The sequence below is a fragment of the Lycium barbarum genome, chromosome 5, assembly GCF_019175385.1.
Source record: "Lycium barbarum isolate Lr01 chromosome 5, ASM1917538v2, whole genome shotgun sequence".
Lineage (NCBI taxonomy): Eukaryota > Viridiplantae > Streptophyta > Magnoliopsida > Solanales > Solanaceae > Lycium > Lycium barbarum.
Genome location: NC_083341.1, coordinates 131542109 through 131556201, shown reverse-complemented (window position 1 = coordinate 131556201; position 14093 = coordinate 131542109). Strand labels below are relative to the sequence as shown.

General features: G+C 38.0%; 1 pseudogene; it reads right to left on the bottom strand.

Moving 5' to 3' along the window:
* Positions 1 to 494: 494 nt before the first annotated feature.
* LOC132639825 (putative late blight resistance protein homolog R1A-3) lies at positions 495 to 13222 on the bottom strand (annotated as a pseudogene).
* Positions 13223 to 14093: the final 871 nt, after the last annotated feature.

The following is a 14093-nucleotide window of genomic DNA, read 5'->3' as shown; positions in this document are numbered from 1 at the left end:
ACATAGAAAGAGATGCTTAAATTATTAGAAAGGTAAATTATATGGAAAGACACAAAGTGCATGAAAGAAGAATTACTTGTTATTGAATTCCAAACGCCATAATGACTAAAACTTTACAACACCAAACTTTCACAATTGCATAATGAACTTTTTAAAACTATTGGAAATGAAATTACAAAAGAATGGGAATGTTCAAGTGAGAATGGCTGAAAGACAGATCACTTCCTACCTTTGTTTTTTTGGTCATAAACAAGCATTTTATTAACCAAAAGTAGAGTTATGTACGCGTCGTGGTTCCTACAACATCAACTTCGTTTTGGACATACGTCCCAAGGTACCAATAACATCAGCTATCAAAATTAAGCAAAACAGACACTCGGAGAGACAACTACATATAGTAATTCAATTAAGCAATTCTCTTTGCTAATCTGGGCTTCAAACTTCCTGTTACAACTGCTTCCTGGACAATCACTTCCTACTTTAATTTGTTGCTATTAAACGCACTGCACGTCATCCATCTTTGTGAGTTGGTGGTGTTCTCTCAATCTCATCTTCAATACTGCATACACAAATATTCAGAAAAATTGACAATTCACCTCACATGGATAATATGACTTTACTCAGTACATGCGGCCTTATCATGATAAACTGGTCATGATGTTACATATAGAATTTTTAGCAAAATTCGGTTGCATTTCAGTGTGAATATTAGGTCCTTTAGTAGCCATGGGAAATGGCTAGTCACATACACCTTTGAGTTCTGTAAATGAATTTGGTCTATATTAAACTATTCATTGTAACTTTTCAAATTCTCCACCGATTAATGAAGCAAATTAATGTATTGGTTTATGAAATAATAAATTTTGTAAGGGTAAAGTGGTCATTCAATTGACGGGTATTTTGGTAATTCAACTTTGACATTTGGAGCTTTTCACTTTTAGTATAACTAGTGTCTGGGTACGCGCGTTGCGCGTGTACCCTATCGTATGAATCTAAAAATTTAAGGAATTTCATAAATATTAATTAAAAATTATGTTTTGAGCTTTAAGAGAATTCTCCTAAATTAAACAATATAAAAGTAAGAAAAAGAAGTAGAAAAAACGGTCTTAGTAAATTAGAGGCAATAACAGTAAAACGACTCATAACTAACTCAATCATGCGAAATAGTATATTATTAGTATATTTTCTAACGTATCAAGAAGCAGTTTATGATGATGGATATGAGCAAATTTCCAAAAGAAAATTTGTGAATTGGATACTTCTAACATCCTAAATGTCTTGTGTTGGCAAATAAAATTCAATTACAATTGACATGAATCTAGAGTTAAGACTATGAAACTAAATAGTCAGTTCATGTAAATAATACATTAATAACGAATTCATGATGGTGACAAAAGAAAATACTGTAATTCATTAAGTAAAACATTTTCTCATTTTCCATAAAAACACACCACAACATGAACTGCAACTATTATAAGGGAAGAGTTACCTGAGGTGCATAAAGAACTCTAGACCAAAAGGTAGACAGACAAAAAAGAATGTAAGACAATAATATAAAAACAAATGATTGTCATTATTCGATCTCTTTGTAAAATTTGTTGTAAAAGAATTGTAATACATCACAACAATTTAAACAAAATAAATCTAGTGCTATACACAAACATCAGCCACTCTGTTCTATAAACATATATAGAATCTATCAAGAAAAAGCTTCTTTTTCATAAGGCAAGCGTTATCCATCAATAGTTTGCTAGCAACTCAACGCCTTCACTTGAATTTTGTCTTATAATTGAAAGAGTAGAGTCATTTGTATGATCAAAATTGCAACAATGAAAGTGAAGAACATAAAAGAAAACTGTAGCAGAGGAGCTAGACATGGAAGAAGAAGCAACTTGAATTCATTTTCCGCCTGGTAACAAAGTATCAAGTCCCTTGCTTGTTTAGCTTAACCACATTGTTATCTGCACTGATCATCAAGTAAAAGACGGTTTGCCGTTTGCTGATTCAATAGCCTTTCACTGGTGACTTTAAATTAGGGGTGGACGTTCGGTTCTTCGGTTCGGTTTTCCCTTACTTCGGTTCGGCTATTTTGGTTTCGGTGTTTTGAAAGTGGACACCGAACACCGAACCAAACTAGTTCAGTTCGGTTCTTTCGGTTTCGGTTTTTTGAAGTTTGGTTCGGTTCGGTTTCGATTTTTTCAATTCGGTGTTTTATGTGTGAAAGAACTGGAAAATATAGCTTCTCCTTTGAAGAAGCATAAGTTACTTTTAATTTTTTCTCAACAAAATTTACTATCAATATTTACGTTTATCAGACCATTTCAACATTGATGACAAAAACTATATCATACATTGTTGATAACAAATCTATGGCCGAAGTCACGTAACTCTGCTCTCGCACAATTTGATGATTTCAGTTTTTACATTTTAGTTAAATGAAATTGAAGAATTTAAGTAATGTATATCTCATAATAACTATATCAGATCATCATTTATTTATATAAATTTTAAAAAATACTAAGTGTAAAATAAATATTTACATGTCATATTTTGTAATTTTCACTCTAGATTATCTTTCGGAAAGATAAGCCAAACAAAAATATTTTTATAATTCTAACAAAAGCATTGCCATAAACAAAATTTTACTCTCTGAAATTACTCCATTTGAATGTCAATTCTACAAAAAAAGTACTTTTCCTTAGTAAGTATATTTTGACTCGGCCTGGCAGACTTAGACCATCATTATTTTTTTTTTTGAACTTGATCACGTCCTAAGTCTCAATTTTTTTCCAAAAGAAGAAGAACTTCCAGTTTTTTTCCCAAATATTTGGGTCAAACAAGTTAACTATAAGTAATAGCTACCTTTAAATTTGCTTAAAAGAGCGTTACTAAGACAGGAGTAAAAGGACTCTGCTATTATATTTAACACTTTCCTTTTGAAATCTTAAAAAGGAAATTAGATTGAAAGAGGGTTTGAGTTCTATTTCTTTTGGGCTTAAATTTAATGGGCATGGGCTTGGACTATTTAATATTTTTGGGCTAATACATAAAATTCGGTTTAAAATCAAAAACCCGAAAAACCGAACACTAAACCCCGAACACCGAACTGAAAACCCGAAATTTTTGAAAATTGAAACCGAACCCGAACCAAAAACCCAAAAACCCGAAAACCCGAACACCGAAAAACCGAATTAATTCGGTTCAATCCGATTTTTGGTTTTCGGTATTTTTGCCGCCCTACTTTAAATAGGGGACTTTAGGTAAGGAAAGGTGAAAACAAGCAACTTATAAAATAAATTTAAGCAAAAAATAATCCATCTGTTTCCAACTCTCCTCAATGAACCCACGATTGTCCTGACCCTTAACATTCATCTGTTTCTTGACAAATTAAAGATCCTAAATAGGGGACTTTAATAGGGAAAGTAAAAACGATCAAATTAATTAGACATTTTTGGAGCTATTGAATAAAGAATATTTATTGTAGTAAATGATGGACAAGTTTAGTTTAGTTTTAAGATTTGTATAGGAAGGAATAGGAGAGTCAACAGGCTATTGTAATTCATCTGTTTCTTGACAAATTAAAGATCCTAAATAGGGCACTTTGATACGGACAGTAGAAAAGATCAAATTAATTAGATATTTTTGGAGCTATTAAATACTAAAGAATATTTATTACAGTAAATGATGGAAACGTTTAGAAGATTTGTATTTGAAGGAGTAGGAAAGCCAATAGGCTATCGTAGTTACGAGAATGAATTTAATTAATGTGCCATAACTAAGGAGTTAAAGGGCGACTTTCTACTGCCTTTGCGTAAATAAAAATATGAGTATGTAATTAGATATTTAATTAAATTTTGATTTAGTGTAGGGGCAAAATGGTAAACCAACTTCGAAGGTAGGAGCTTTTCACTTTTAGTATAATATGATATGATTAAGATATGATTAATAATGAAAGATGGAATTTTAACGTACCTAGTAATTCGAACTTCAAGCTCATAATTTCCCGGGCAATTCGCAGAATTGCCCTTCTTTTGGGGTGATCTTTAAATTTTGCCCCTCATATTTGAAATCTTTATATTTTGCCCTTCGGCTAAAACCCATGGGTTTCAGGTTTGAACCCTCACTCAGTCAAAAATTTAAAAAAAATTAGCAAGGCAGAGTTTAAATTTCGCTATGCCCCCACCGGCATACTTGTTAAGGAATTACCAAAGTTATGTCGGATCCGACATACTTATGCCTTATGGGCAGACTTGGCATAAGTATGCCGAGTCCGGCATAACTTTGGTAATTCCTTGACAAGTTTATGTCGGGTCCGACATACTTATGGGTAAACTTTTAGTTAAGCCTTAATTAAAAGTCTTTTCCTAGTTATGCCTTATGGGGCATAACTAAAAGTATGCCCGATAAAGCATAACTAAAAGTATGACCCATAAGGCATAACTTTTCCTTAAGACATAGACTTTGTCTTATAAGGCAAATTTTTAGTTATGCCCTAAAGAGAAGTTCCGTCTTATGGGGCATACTTTTAGTTATACCTTATGGGGCATACTTTTAGCTGTGCCTTAACTAAAAGTCTGCCCCATAAGGCATAACTAGGAAAAGACTTTTAGTTAAGGCTTAACTAAAAGTGTGCCCATAAGTATACCGGACCCGGCATAAACTTGTTAAGGAATTACTAAAGTTATGCCGGACCCGGCATACTCATGCCAAGTCTGCCCATAAGGCATGAGTATGCCGGGTCAAGCATAACTTTAGTGATTCCTTAACAAGTGTATGTTGGGTCCGGCATACACGCGACTCAAACCTTACCTTGCAATTTTTTTTTAATTTATGCTTGAACGGGGGTTCGAACCCAAAACCTCATGATTTCTGCGTGAACGCTCAGGGTTGCAACGCGAAGGGCAAAAATTAAAGACCAGCAATATGATGAGCATAATTTAAAGACCACAAATATGAGGGGCAAATTTAAAGACCACCCCAAACGAAGGGCAATCCGCGCAAAAAAAAATGTAATTTCCTCAGCTTTCTTGCTCTTCTTGAATTTGCTTTGCACTAGTCTCGACTGCCGAGCTACAATATTCTATTTTGATTAATTTTAATGTCATTATTTCTCCAATACTTTGAGGAATCTCCTCAAGCTTACGGAGCCCAAACAGGACTAGTTGCTCAAGCATCGGAAAATTATCACTAGTTGCTTCCCACCTTTCCAGATCTTCACATTCAAGTCGTAAGTACTTTAATCTTTGAAACACAACATCTTCATTTAGTCTCCAATCTGTTCCATGGAATGCAGGATGTCTTTTGAGCACCTCAAGATTGGGTAAATTAGCCAGCACAACCATAGTTTCCCAAGGCAACGAAGTATCAGCTAATCTCAATTACTCTAGCTTAGGCGGGCAAAAATCACTAGGGAGAATGAACAGAATCCAGCCTAGTAATTCTTCAATAATTAGTGTCTCAAGCCCTCGTAGATTTATGAGACATTCAAGCAAAGCAGACCAGTCAGAACCCATATATGTACCTACAATCAAAGGCGGATGGAGCACTATAAATAGAGGTTTAATTGAACCCCAAACTTTCGATGCGGAGTATAAATTTATGTGTAAAAATTTACAAAAATTACAATAAATAGTGAATATGAACCCATAACTTTAGAAATATAATGGTTCAATGCTACAAAATTTAAAAGGTTGAGCCCCTAAAGTTTAAATCCTAGATCCGCCTCTGCCTATAATCTTTAGCTTTTTTAGATTGGGAGTTCTTCTTATGATTTCCGCCATAAAAGGAGAGGAAGGGAGCGCAAGCTTTTGCAAGTCATTCAGAAACAAAAGTTGTTCTCCAATACTATGACTTTCTGCCTCAACAGGATTAGGCATATGTACTGATCATTTCATATCCAGATGTCTTATCTCTAACATTGTCCAGATCTCTAGTGGGAGCTCCAAGTGTCTGGTACCTAGTGTATCAAGAATTATGGTCTGTATGTTCCATAATTTGGCTAGTGAAGGAGCTTTGTCAATGTTTGCAGAAACATATCTCAAATGTACAAGCTAAGGTATTACACTAGAGAAACAATGATCAGTTGAAAGTACGTCCAACACCTTAAGCAGCCTAAAATGTGAGACAATGTAATAGGGTCGATCCACAGGAAGTGTATATCTTCTATAACAAAAGCCCGTAAAAACCAAGCTGCGGGTTGTACTTGTAACACTGATCCCATACCTTGGAAGATCAACATGCTTCCAGAGCGGAATCATCAATCGTCGTTGATAATTTATGGCTTCTGACAAAATGGGGACATTCTCATTTACGGCATGCACAACATTTTTAACTTGAGCTTCTCTTATGCACAACTGTCGCAGAAGATCATGAATTTTACAAGTTTTGATTCCTCCATTAGCCCGTCGCTTGCCAACAAAAATTAGACTTCTATCAATTAACTCTTCTAGATACTCCTCAGCGACCATTTCTACCCTTTTATAGCTTCTTTCCTTTATGAACTGCTCAACAATCCATAAGCTAATCAACCTCGAAGAAATAATCTCCATATCTTTAGGAAAGCCTCCAACATAGAGAAAACAAGCCTTCAAATGTTGAGGCAAGTACTTGGAGCTCAAAGAAAGAATTGATTGGCACTGTTCCGAAACCGTACAAAAGAATGAGTACAAATTTTTCTCAACTTTCTTCCAATTATCATTTGTCGGGTCCATATTTCTAAGAAGTCCAACAATGACAACAATTGAGAGCGGCAATCCTCGACATTGTTGTATGATATGCTTCCCAATTTCTTCTAGATGAGGTGGACATGATTCTTCTTTGAATATTCTTTCAGTAAATTGATTCCAACTATCATCTAAACTCAGAAAAGACATATTATGAGGAGGAATATCTGTTAGGATTGGAAAAGTCTTATATTCATAACCGGAACAGAATTACAATAGGAGGAGCAACTCTCACACTCAACTATTACAAAAAACCAATCCTAAACTTAATACCTATATCTCACTCAAGTGTTTTCCTTACTATTTTTCTCTCTTGCTCTTGGTGATGCTACAAATGATAGAAGACTTCCCTATTTATAGGGATGAAATGAAACTAATGATGTCATTTGTGACTCAAGCAAGCATTTGACAATTTGTCAAATACAAGGAAGATGTTTTCTTCCTTAAAAAAAGGAATATGTTTTCTTCCTCAAAACAAGGGAAATGTTTTCTTCCTTGTTTTCTTCCTTAAAACAAGGGAAATGTTTCCTTCCTCAAATTATGGGATGGACCCAACAAATCTCCCCCTCCAGTCCCATACACCTGAAGGAGGGTACACTGGCTTTTAGTTTGAATGTATGCCGACAAGTTCTTTGCACAATTCGAACTTGTCTCTCGGTACCACCTTGGTCAGCATGTCTGCAGGATTGTCGTTTGTGTTGATCTTGGAGAGCTTCAGTTCATGTTGCTCGACTGCTTCTCTGAGCCAGTGATATCGAACGTCAATATGTTTTGTGCGTGAGTGGTACCTCGAGTTTTTGCTGAGATCCATAGCGCTTTGACTATCACAATGAACTGTGTATTCTTCTTGTCGGAAACCCAGTTCTTGAAGGAAACGTTTCAGCCACATAAGCTCCTTCCCAGCTTCAACTGCGGCAATGTATTCGGCTTCTGTGGTTGATAGTGCTACACACTTTTGTAACTTGGATTGCCATGACACAGCTCCCCCTGCAAATGTGAATGTATAACTCGAAGTTGATTTCCTGCTATCATAATCTCCTGTCATGTTAGCATCAGTGTAACCTTCCAAAATCGGCTTAGCTCCCCCATAGCACAAACATAGTCTGGATGTACCCTTCAGGTACCGTAGTATCCACTTGACAGCTTCCCAATGTATTCTTCCTGGATTTGATAAGTATCTGCTCACAACACCGACAGCATGAGCAATGTCTGGCCTTGTGCACACCATTGCATACATCAAACTTCCAACTGCTGAAGAGTAGGGCACTGCTTTCGCTTCTTCTTTTCTTCTTCGGAAGAAGGACAACTTTCCTTGCTCAACTTGAAGTGATTTGCTAGTGGAGTACCAACAGGCTTGGTATTTTTCATGTTGAACCTTTTGATCACGCGTTCAACGTATTCCTCTTGTGACAAGAACAACTTCTTTGCCTTTCGATCACGAATGATTTTCATGCCCAAGATATGTTGTGCAGGGCCTAAGTCTTTCATATCAAAGAACTTAGACAAATCTTTCTTCAAGTTGTTGATCATAGTTGCATCCTGGCCTACTATCAGCATATCATCCACATAGAGCAGAAGGATGATAAATTTTCCATCGAGGAACTTCTTCAAGTGCACACAATGATCTGCAGTTGTTCTTTTGTATTGATGTTTCAGCATGAATGAGTCGAACTTTTTGTACCATTGCCTTGGGGCTTGTTTGAGACCATAGAGACTCTTCCTTAACTTGCAAACGAGATGCTCTTTCTTTGGGATTCGGAAACCATCGGGCTGCTCCATGTATATTTCTTCCTCCAAATCACTATGCAGAAAAGCCGTTTTCACGTCCATCTGCTCAAGTTCAAGATCCATACTTGCCACCAATCCGAGAACCACTCGGATAGACATCATCTTCACAACCGGCGAAAAAATCTCATCAAAGTGGATTCCTTCCTTCTGTTGGAAACCTTTGACTACGAGCCTTGCTTTGTACTTCACGATATTTCCGCTAGCATCTTTCTTGAGCTTGAAAATCCATTTGTTCTTCAAGGCCTTCTTTCCCGGAGGAAGTTTCACCAACTCATATGTTTGATTCTTTTGTAAAGAATTCATTTCTTCCTCCATGGCCTGTCGCCAATTGGATTTTTCACGATGAGATTGAGCTTCTTGAAAGCTCTCTGGCTCCCCCTCGCTGGTAAGAAGGATCCATTCTATTGGCGAGTATGACCTTTGAGGGATTAACCCTCGTGCAGAACGTCGAACTTGATTATTTCCAGCTGCGTCTTGGGGTGAAGGCTCCCCCTGCTCAAGAATTTCTTCGTTTTGATCATCATCAACATCTGCTGGATCAATGTTTTCTTGTTCATCATGGACATTATCATGAAGTTCCTCGTTGTTGAGAGGAATGTGTGGTGATTCAGGGACATCATCTGGAGCATGATAACTTCGGTGTTTGTTGACTGTTGAAGCACACTCATGAAACTGGTTTTCATGGAACACGACATCTGTACTTCAAATCACTTTCTTCATTTCGGGATCCCACAGCCTGTATCCGAACTCTTGATCTCCATAGCCGATAAAGATACACGGAGTTGATCTGAGATCAAGCTTCTGCCTCAACTCCTTGGATACATGCATAAATGCCTTACACCCGAACACTTTCAAGTGAGAATATGAAATATCTTTCCCAGACCATATCTTTTCTGGAACTTCAAAGTTCAATGGGACTGAAGGTGACCTGTTTATAAGATAACAAGCTGTCATAACAGCTTCGCCCCAGAATGGCTTTGGCAGTTTAGCCATACTGAGCATGCATCGGACTTTCTCAACAATAGTGCGGTTCATTCTTTCAGCTACACCGTTATGTTGTGGTGTTCGTGGCACCGTTTTCTCATGTCTGATCCCATGTTCAGCACAATATGCAAAAAACTCCCGGGAAGTGTACTCGCCTCCATTGTCGGATCGGAGGCATTTCAGCTTCTTTCCAGTCTCCCTTTCTACCATAGCATGGAATGTCTTGAAACGATCGAATACTTGATCCTTCGATTTGAGACAATAAGCCCAAACCTTCCGTGATGCGTCGTCGATGAATGTCACGAAGTATTTGCTACCACCAAGAGATTCTTCTTCAATGGGTCCACACACGTCAGAGTGGACAAGGCTCCGCAACTCGGAACGATTCTTTCTGGTGGAACTGAAAGAAACTCTATGTTGTTTCCCGAATAAACAGTGATCACAGGGATCCAAAGTTACGTCTTTATCTATTGAGATGGCTTCTTTCTTTGCAAAAGTCATCAATCCCTTCAGACTCATGTGGCCCAATCGTCTATGCCACAAGTTTTGGCGATGTCTCTTCTTCAACTTCATTGAGACTCGGTCGATCCAACTTTACATTGGTTTTGTAAAGAGTACCACAAATATGTCCTCTAGCAATAACCATAGAGCCTTTGGACAGCTTCCACGTACCATCCTTGAACAGATTTCCATACCCCTGTCGATCCAGAGCTACTCCTGAGATCAGATTCAATCTCAGATCCGGAACATGACGAACCTCTTTCAACACAAGTGAGCTTCCATTGCTGGTTTTTATGTGCACATCACCAATGCCAACAATGCTCGAGAAACTGGTGTTTCCCATCTTCACAACGCCGTGGTCTCCAGATTTATAAGTACTGAACAAATCCCGGTGTGGAGTGGCATGGAATGATGCAACAGTATCAATCACCCACTCAATATCATTTGTGCCCACGTGTAGGCATGCTTCCTCTCCGCATGTAACAAGTGCAATGTCTGGTGACACGGCGACCATGGTCTCACCATCTTCCTTGCTCGAACTCTGGTTAGTTTGAGGCTGCTCCCGTTTAAGCTTTCGACACTCCACCTTCTGGTGGCCATAGTTGCCACAATAGTTACAATAGCCCTCGAACCAAGTGTTGGTATCGAAGGACTTTCCCCGCTCTCGTGATCTCCCTCGAACTTGAGATCTTCTTCTACTTTGACCTCGACCTCTACCTTTGCCTCGGCCTCTTCCTCTACCTCCGCTTCTACCTCCATTGCGTCCACTATTTTCAGAAACAAGGGCATATGATTGATCTACCCCGGCTTCTTTTCTTCGCGACTCCTCGTTTATTAAGGAGTCCGTGACCATCTGCATGGTCACCTTACCATTGGGGGCGGAATTACTGAGAGTGACGACAAGAGTCTCCCAGCTATCAGGTAGAGAACTTAGGAGCAAGATTGCTTGCTCCTCATCTTTGAGAACCCATTCGGCTGCACTTAGCTGGTTCACGAGATCTTGGAACTGACTTGTGTGTTCTGTGACAGAGGTACCGCTACGTAGCTTGTGATTTACCAATCGCCTCATCAACAATGTTTTATTTCGAGCCGTTTTTGCTTGGTACATGCTCCCAAGCTTTTCCCAAAGTTTGTAAGCACTCGTTTCCTGCGCGACATGATGGAATACACTATGGTCAATCCACAGTCGAATTTTTGCGACCGTTTTCCTATTCATTCTTGCCCATTCTTCGTCTGTCTTCTTGTCGGGTTTGGCACCTTTATTTTTGAGCGGCTCGGCTAAATCCTTAAAATTTAACAAGTCCTCCATACGAGGTTTCCACATGTTATAATTTGAGGATGTTAGCGGAATCATGGTATCCGGTGATGATTTCTCCATGATAAAGTGCACCTAATCTGCTTGTACTGGACTGTGGAAGCAGAATCAGGCAAAACGGGACTCACGGTTGAATCCGGAATGGTCGAAAACTTAGGGAACCGGTCTGACCAATCTGAAAACCGGACAAAAACAGAGTGAACCGGGCTGCACTAATTCAAACCGAACCGGGCCGGTTTAACCACTGGTTGGTTGAAAGAGTCAACAAAAGGATGATGTGGCAATTGGACTTTAACCAGATCTGGTTCTGGTCAAACGGGTTGGTCTGGACAAAGCGGGTTGGTTGGATCGGGTTTCTCCGGTCGTCTTCTCCGGCGAGCTGGTGGCCGGAAGGTGGCGGAGCGGCGGCGGCGATGGTGGACAGAGAAACTTTGACTGGACTTTTGGAGGCCTTCCGGTGGTCAACAAATTCTGAAAAATATATATTCGGAATCCTCGGAACGAGATCTTTCTAATGGTATACTCAGAGCACAATTTTGGGACAAAAAAGTTTTGACTGAAAATTTTACGAAACTTTAAAAGATTGGCCTGCAGGATTAACCAAGCTCTTGATACCACTTGTTATGATTGGAAAAGTCTTCTATTCATAACCGGAACAGAATTACAATAGGAGGAGTAACTCTCACACTCAACTATTACAAAAAACCAATCCTAAACTTAATACCTATATCTCACTCAAATGTTTTCCTTACTGTTTTTGTCTCTTGCTCTTGGTGATGTTACAAATGATAGAAGGCTTCCCTATTTATAGGGATGAAATGAACCTATTGATGTCATTTGTGACTCAAGCAAACATTTGACAATTTGCCAAATACAAGGAAGATGTTTTCTTCCTTAAAACAAGGAATATGTTTTCTTCCTCAAAACAAGGGAAATGTTTTCTTCCTTGTTTTCTGCCTTAAAACAAGGGAAATGTTTCCTTCCTCAAATTATGGGATGGACCCAACAATATCAGGGCTTACATAATCAGCAACATATTTGAGTCGAGTGGTTAATAGGATTCGACTTCTCTTGCTATCATTAGGAAATAGTTTTGGTCCCAAGCCTCAGTACTCCAAAGATCATCTATGACAATTAGAAATATCCTACACATTAGACCTTTATACGCAATCTCCATTAGTTGATCGTTGCTAATTTGTTCATATCTCTGATTAGTCCTACCCTGACTAATTGAAGAGACAAGTTCTAGGAGCATCTGTCTCTCCTTAAATTCTTCAGAGATAGTGACCCATGCACATGTATCAAATGGATGTCGAATAGAGGATCATCATAAACTTTTCTAGCAAGAGTTGACTTGCTTATACCGCCCATACCAACAAGTGATATGACAGTTAGCTCATTTGTATATGCAGTGAGGCGATCTAGTATGGTGTTGAAGTCATCCTCCATTCCAACAACAATATTGTGCATAGTAGGATACATTCTTGATGAGCTAGAAGTTCTTGCTTGTGCACATCTGCTTCCGCACTTATTAAACTTGATATCCATCACCTCTTTCCAGAGAGAATCGACTTCTTTTTCCACTTTTTGAAAATTTTCATGGAAGACTTCACAAGCCATTTCTTGGAGGACTCTGGAAAAAGAACGTGCTAGAATAACGCTTCTTAGGCTTGAATCAACTGTATCTTCTACTCTGTGCACTACATCTCTGACCTTCTTTTCCAAAACCTTGAGAGTATCAATATCTTTGAATTCCTTTGTGGTATCATCAAGAAAAGCTTACAGACCACAAAGACTTTGATAAGTAGATTCAACATGTTGTTGTTGTATAGAGCTTCCACAAATCAAAGGTGATTTAGTGCAGGAGTTGCTGCAGTGTATGCTTAAGTGAAGAAAGAGCAGCATACGCCATTTCTCTGGATAATATGAGTAATGGTTGCTGCAATATGCAGGGACAGAAAGCTCCCTGCTTAGCCCTAATAATTTTGTTTACTCTAGATACTGATTGTCATTTCATGATTTGCAATGGAAATGGCGCAAGAGCATACTTCTGTAGCTATTAACTAGTGAACTTTAACCAATTGAAATGAGAAAAGTTGCATCTAATAGTATTTTTCATATAGTTTTTTAATATCTAGAAGTTTAATTATAAAATATTGAGTTGATCTTAATCCAATTTAACTTTTAAATTTAGTCAAATTGACTCGCGAGAAGCAAAACATGACAATTAATCTGGGACAGGACGAATATTGGGCTTTATATAGGTATCTTTTATTCTTCTTTTTAATGGAAGGGACATACAAGCTGGTATAGCTAGCCTGAATTCTATTTCTTTTCTTTAGTAAACTTGAGTTGGTTTAGTACAAAATACAAACAAAGTTCTTTTCTCGCAATAGTTCTGAAATTGGCATATTGAGGGTGATTTGAACCGAAAGTATCTAATTGAAACACTTTATTAAGAGTTAGGTGTTCAATTGGAGCAGAGCTTAGTTTGAATGTCTAAATCAAATATCTTAATTTTGGATACTAGTACATATTCTATGTAATCAATTTGTTTTAAGGTTGTGGTTGGTGGAGTGGCTTGGATTCTTGTGTCCATCTGATGACAGGTGTTTGTATGGTGTGAAATCTTTTGGGAACTGTGTTGCAATTTTTCTAATGGTTTTGTTGGAATTAATGAATCACCATCTTTTACTATTTAATCTAATGTTTGATCTTTAGTTAATGTTCTCAGAAAGTACATAAAGCATGTGACCTCACATGTTCATATTGAATAATTTATA